Here is a 7,022-nt window from a genome sequence, read left to right as displayed (position 1 = left end):
GTAGGTCTGTTAGAGATTGCTTGAGGTCCACTCCAGACCCTGTTTGCCTGGGTATCAGCAGCAGAGGCTGCAGAAGATAGAATATTGCTGAACAGCGAGTGTTCCTGTCTGATTCTTGCTCTGGAAGCTTCGTCTCAGGGGTGTACCCTGCCGTGTGAGGTGTGGGATGTTGATTTGTGTTTCATAAAATAACTGGATTTGTGTTTTTGTATATATAATTGAGGTTACTAATTATTTGACCTTAAACTACACAGATTATGTCAGTGGGCCAAACCTAACCACATAAGCTTTACAAAAGCAAAGATTTTTCTCCAACTGGTGGCAAGAGAGGTTGTCAGAAATTTGAAGCACAAGAAGAATTCAAGGCAGCATTACTGGCTTGAAGATGGAGAGGACCTGGTGGTAAGGAATGCAAGTGGCCCATAGCACCTGAAAGAGGTCCTGGCTGACAGTCAGCAAGGAAACAATGACCTCAGTCTTACAAGTGCAAGAAACTACATTTGACAAACAAGAAGAATGAGTTTTGAAGTGAAATTTTCCCCAAAACCTCCAGACAAGAACTCAGCCCAGCCAACTACTTGGTTTTAGTCTTATGATATCCTCAAGAGAGAACCCAGCCATACCTATGAATTTTTAACCTATAGAAGTTTGAACTAATTTATGGGTATCATTTTAAGACACCAGGATTATGGTAATTTGTTGCACAGCAATATAAAATAAATACATTATGTAAATTTCTGCTTCTGTTGACTCATAGCCCCCAGTATGTGAAGCTCCAGTTCATTGCCTTGGAATCTCACGTCAATACATGTCCATGCCACTTCATTAGTATTTAATAGATTCTACTGTTATTTATTGTTAATATTTTCATACATAACTTTAGACTTCTAAACAGGTTAATAACTGTAATACCAAATATTTTATTTGCTTATTTGCCAGTTATTGTATAAAGTACTATATATATACATATATATATATGTTAACTCATTAAATCTTCAAAGTTATCCTATATCTCTATATGTGCTACATATAAGGACATTGAGAAAAAGGGAGGTTAAACAAATTGTCTAAGGTTACACAGATTGTAAATGATGGACCTGGGAATTGAACTCAGGTAATCTGGTTCTATTGTCTGTGTTCTTAACCATCACATTCTAAGGGCCAACACCAACAACTACACCATTTTACAGCCTCAATGTTGTTTCCAACTGCCATTTGCATAGCCAACATATATTTGGAATGATGATAGACTACGTTAATGAATTTATTATTTTGTGTTTTTCAATAAATGTAATTTGTTAAATATCTAACTGTTATCAAGAATCCTTGACCCATTCTCCACTTATGGCACTTAAAGAGCTTCTTAATACTCATCATACAGTGAATATATTAGGTTGGTGCAAAAGTAATTGCGTTTTTTGCCATTACTTTTTTTTTTTTTTTTAAGGTTTTTTGGCTGTAAATTTATTCAATGCAAAATAATCCTCTTCAATTTTACTGAGGTGGCTGACCACGTCCACGACCAAATCTGCCTCTAAACTGGAATTCGGTTGCTGACCCAGCCCCAGCCTGGGCTTTCTTGACAGCACCAGGTGGCACAGCACTCCGTCTGTAGGTATCTGTGTCAGCTTCCCCTCTTGTGAGTCTCGCAGGTCGCTCACCCTCCAGACCTTTAGGCCGAGGCCTACCAGTCTCTGGATGGCTTCGGCGTAGGGTGGCAGGCACAATCTCCGGGGGCAGATGAAGGTAATCACAGAGATACTGGATACCCTCATTGGTAAGGTACCAGTAGAAATGTCTCCAGGCAAACTGTTCCTTCACGTAGCCTCGGGACTTGAGAGACTGCATGGCCTTCATGACATGAAGGTTGGGCACATTCTTGTCTGCCAGCTCCAGGTGCTTAGGCATGTGGACATCCTTCTTGGCCACCATGACTCCCTCCTTGAAAAGGAATTCGTAAATGGCAATCCGGTTCTTCTTAGGCATCAACATCTCGGCGGCTGCAGGGTGCGGGGCCGGGGCTGCCATTACTTTTAATTACCACTATTACTTTGCACCAACCTAATACTTTCAAAAACATATTCATGAAAATAAAAGCCTTTTTTCTCTTTAAAATAACCCTTCTAAAATATGTATAACTATTCCAAGAGAAAAAATTATGTATATTGTCTAAAGGAAATAACAATATGTTTTCTAATATGTGTGGATAATTATTTTTGTACAAAATTTATCCTCACCTCATCTGTAATGTTTCCATGAGATAATAGAGTCACATAGTTTCTAGTAAGGGAAAGAGATCAAAGGTTGTGAAGGGATGTCATTCTCGTATATACTTTGCATGGTATGAGAGAATCATGATTGAATGTTCCAATGGGGTAGCCATAAAAGGATTCACATCCTTGTAGCATAAGTTCAGTCACACTTTGAGAACTTGGTTATGAGATCTTAGCCTTTGTCTTTTTGTAGGAGTGAGTACAGTGGCTTTGGATCCCGGATTGTCACATATTTTAAAGAATACCGTGTTGTTGGCACTGTCTTGGAAAACCAAAAACTAGACAGGAGAAAACCTTGGATTGGTCTTCTCTTAGTTCTTGAAAGTTGCGTATCTTTGCAGTTAAAGGTTTCAAAGTATGATACTGAAGAAAAGAGCCAGCTCTACATTTTGACAAGGTTCTAAAACACTGCCCAAAGATTTTTCATTCATGGTTTTGTAAAACAACTAAAGAAAAGAAAATTGATTTTTTATGTGCATGAACATTTTTGGTTTAGAAAATAAAATAACTATATATATATATATTAGAAGACCAACAACACTTTTTATTGAAATTAGTATGATCAATATCACTAATCACATACTTGTATTCTAAGTGTTAGCCCTATGAAAATTATTTTATATGAGCAATAACATATTGTAATTCTTTTTAATTTTGTTTCCAAATTACTTGCTTCTTCGTATCTTAGAATGGCTGCTTAAACAATAATTGATTAGTCACTGGTGTTCTCTTTTAATTCAAGAATCTGACAGTAGCCTTGGAAAATGTGGGTGGGTTAACTACTGACAGATGATAGCAATTAAGAGTGATTCTATTCTAGTTAACTATTTGACCCACCGAATGATGAGAAAACCAGTGAGAGAACCAACTGTGCATTTCAGCATTGGCTTGGAACAAAATCCTATTAGAATACCAAAATGCTTTAACTTTTAACGATTATTACAGAAATAAATCTAATTGACAAATAATATTAAAAGAGTAATAGAAAATGTTATGCATTTTTGTTAATATTAATTTAGGATATAAATTATATAAAACATATTTAATTTCTAAAAATAAGTAAATTTAACTGGATTTCAATTAATAACTTAAGTGTTAATTGAAGTAAATTTAATGTTCATCTAACTAGAGCTAGAGCTTTAAAATAGAACAGCAGCTGAATTTTTTGTTCTTATGAAAATAGACTAGATCAATTTAGAAGTGAAGAGTATTATAAATATACAAACACTTTAAATCAATTATTTAAAACAAAGTGAGAATGTCCCATTAATTTATCTTCATAGATTTAGGAGTCAAAAGAAATATAAACAAAGTGAAAATTACTGACATCCCATTACCCAAAATAAATTGCTATTAATATTTTGCATATATTTATCAACAGTTTTCTATACCACCACATATATTCACATACTTACATCTTAGACACAGGAAAAATGCTGTTTTTTTTTTTTTTTTTTTTTTTTTACCTTTTTTCACAATGTTATATGGGGAATTATTTTTATTATAAATCTCTTTCCACATCTGAAAGCTATCTATGGTAAAATGTTGGGGTTCCTGTACATATTGGTATACATAATCAAAAGAATGTATTAATTTGCTATTATGAAAGTAATAAATGCCTGAGAATAAAAAATCAAATAATTATAAAAGTAGTAAAATGTAAATGTACCTGTCTTGGTCACTAGCAATCACATTCAACAGAAATAACTGTTATTAACAGCTTTATTATAGGTTTTCAGGTATTTTCTGTAAATACAAAGATCATGAACATTTGAAATGTATATTTTGTACATTGTGTTATGCTATATACACCAGTCAGTAACATTTTTACCAAAAAATGAATAGTTATTATCTATATCAGAATATCTATATATATCTATATCAGAATACAATCTATTATTTTTGTAATAACTCTAAACTTTTCAGAATTATGAATGTATCATTATCCATTTCTCTAATATACCCTTATTAGGAATTTAGGTTATTTCAGATTTTTTCCTATTATGGGCAATTACGCACTGGACATCCTTGTATCTACACCTTTGCATACTTGTTCAATTATGTCTAACTTCCATAAATGGAACAAGTAATTAGAAGGAAATGCATTTTTTCACTTTTGATTAATATTTCCAGATTGCCCTTTGGAATCACCATGTAAGAAAGAAGGGTTTTCTCACAAACTCACTAAAAACTGTTTCATTTTAAGTTTTGCCAACTTTCTAAAAGGCAACATTATCTTGTTGCCATTTCAAAGTTTTTCTTTTGTAACTAGGAAGATACAGCAGTGACCTTGAAAAAGACAAAGTTGGTATGAAGAAATGAATTTGTGCATTTGTATATCTGCGGGTCTTCCAATTCTTACTCTGTATATTTGGAAATAGTTTAGGCAAAAATATATCACTTACTTTTCTTGTTCTATTGATTGTACAAATTCCCTGAACAAATATGTTTTAATAGACAGCATATGCTAATATTTAGAGAAATACTAGTAAACCTGAGAGACATGACATTCCCTCTCCAACTTGCACGGAATTTTTAGCTTAGCTCTATGGTTCAAAACTTATGCTTATGAAATAAATTACTTGAGGGGATTGTTTAAAATAGGATTTTGTGTAATTATCCCCAGCACATCTAATTCACTCATACTGGTTTGTGAAGCAGAAATGTGTAATTTAGTATGCAACTTTGATGACGGTGATATACGTAGGCTGGAAACCTGTACTGTATAATTCAATGAGGAATGTCAGTCTTGAGGAAATGCATCATTTTTCCTAAGACTAAGGACATGACCTATTACATCTGCCACAGGAATACTAGCTGTATTTCTATTCTGTTCAACATCTAATACTAAACAAAATTATCAATAAATGGCATAAAAGAGCTCATAATAAATTTGCTCATATTCTATAGGAATACAGTTTCTATTAACATCATGACTTTGACACAAAATCTTATCCCATCTCCTTAATATTCCTTAATAAAGTTCTCATATTTTGATTTGAAAAACCTAAAAAGGAATATATTATTTATACATCATCTGAAGAATCTCCACTACATGGAATATATTACAGCTAATATGAAATACTTGGAGATTCTGAAGAACTTTCTGGTCCAAATCAGGCATGTGTTTCCCCTGGCCAAAGTGATTTGCAGGTGTAATCAAGACCACAGTTACAAACTAGAATTTCTTTGACTAGATCTCAGCTTTCTCATAGGGATCTATCTCTGATAACTGCTTCCCAGAGTCCCCAAATCACACTTCCCTTGTTCTCTTGAACATACTCCCATCAGTTCCCACATGGTATCTAACATATTCCACTTTTCTCACTCCATGTTGGGATATTTCCTCTTAAGGCTCATAATCTTGAAAAGAATTATGACATGCTGTTGTTGCCAGTGCCAGTGATGCTGAGTCTGCTAATTCTATACGTGCCTAGCTTAGTTTCTTTTTTATGTTTCATATCATAATTCTTCTCTTTGGGATTCAGGTATCAACAATTAGTGTAACTGTAAACATGTTCTATTAAAAATTGTCCACTCTGATTGTTGAAATTAGTACTTGGAGTTCCTTCCTTCCTTAGTGTTCCTTCTCACTGTACCACAAGAGATACTCTGATTATATATGCAAATTAGCATCATTGTATTACTATCCACAATATCTGTATGTTTACTGTTTTATATATATATATATATATTCCAAGTGACAGATTTGCATGAGCTATGACCCTGCCGCATGCATCTTACTTCATATCTTACCATTACCCCAGAAAAACCATCTGTTCTAGCCAGAGTCAACTAACATTTTCCCAAGTTTAAGAATGTAATTAACTCTCTCAAACGTCCAAACATTTGGACTTCTTTTTCCTTTTTCTAGACCACGGGTTTTCCATTTCCGTCATCCATGTTACTACTTAACTTTCTTGACTAAACTAAAATACCATCTTCTCTATGAAGTGTTTTTGGTTTCTCCTCTGTCTGGGGCTTCCAAGACTAGTGCAGGTATGTCCTAAAATCTGACCCACATTTCTTTTGCTACACAAGCACTGAACCTGATGAGTGGTGGGATATGATCTCAGAGAATTTTTTTTTTCTCTTTTGCATAAGTGAGCTATCTACTTTAAAGCTAATTACAAAAGGGAGTACTTTCTCACTGAAAGTTGATGTCCCCATAGGATAGTGACAGGCCTGTGTAACTCCATTTCTTTTTTAACCACCTCTGCCAGACATCATGAAGAAATGAGAAAAACATGGATTTCTACTGTGTGGGATCATTTCCAAAAAATACTGTTATAAATAGCATTTATTAAGAAATTAAAGGAATTAAAATCACATGGACTAGGTTTAATGTATACAGCGACAATGTTTTGGTGTACAATAAATCTGAGATAGCTTGATGGGACAGCAAGACATAGCCTCAAGGATATTCAGTAATACGAATTAACTCCTTGTACTGTCTAAACAATCATTAAACTCCTACTACTGCTGATTGTATATTGGGTGAACCAACTCTGAAAGATAATCCTCTGACTAGCTGATGGAATAGTTTGCACAAGAATGAACTAGTTAGAAGTAGGTTTGCTTCTGCTGAGCCACAGTGAAATGATTGGCTTTTTCTTGTGGGTGGACCTTCTGAGGGTACTCACGTGATGCTTTAAGATGCATCTCTATCTCCAAGACTATTTCCTATGAGAACAGTCCAGGCTCCTAAAACGTAGCATTCAGCAGCCAAGTCATGAATGAAGATGAACA

The 7,022-nt window shown here is 34.3% G+C and overlaps 1 pseudogene; it reads right to left on the bottom strand.

Moving 5' to 3' along the window:
• Positions 1 to 1,428: 1,428 nt before the first annotated feature.
• On the bottom strand, positions 1,429 to 1,992 carry LOC111550457 (annotated as a pseudogene).
• Positions 1,993 to 7,022: the final 5,030 nt, after the last annotated feature.

Source organism: Piliocolobus tephrosceles, chromosome 15, assembly GCF_002776525.5.
Source record: "Piliocolobus tephrosceles isolate RC106 chromosome 15, ASM277652v3, whole genome shotgun sequence".
NCBI classification, from domain to species: Eukaryota; Metazoa; Chordata; class Mammalia; order Primates; family Cercopithecidae; genus Piliocolobus; species Piliocolobus tephrosceles.
This window is presented reverse-complemented; position numbering and strand designations above follow the sequence as displayed.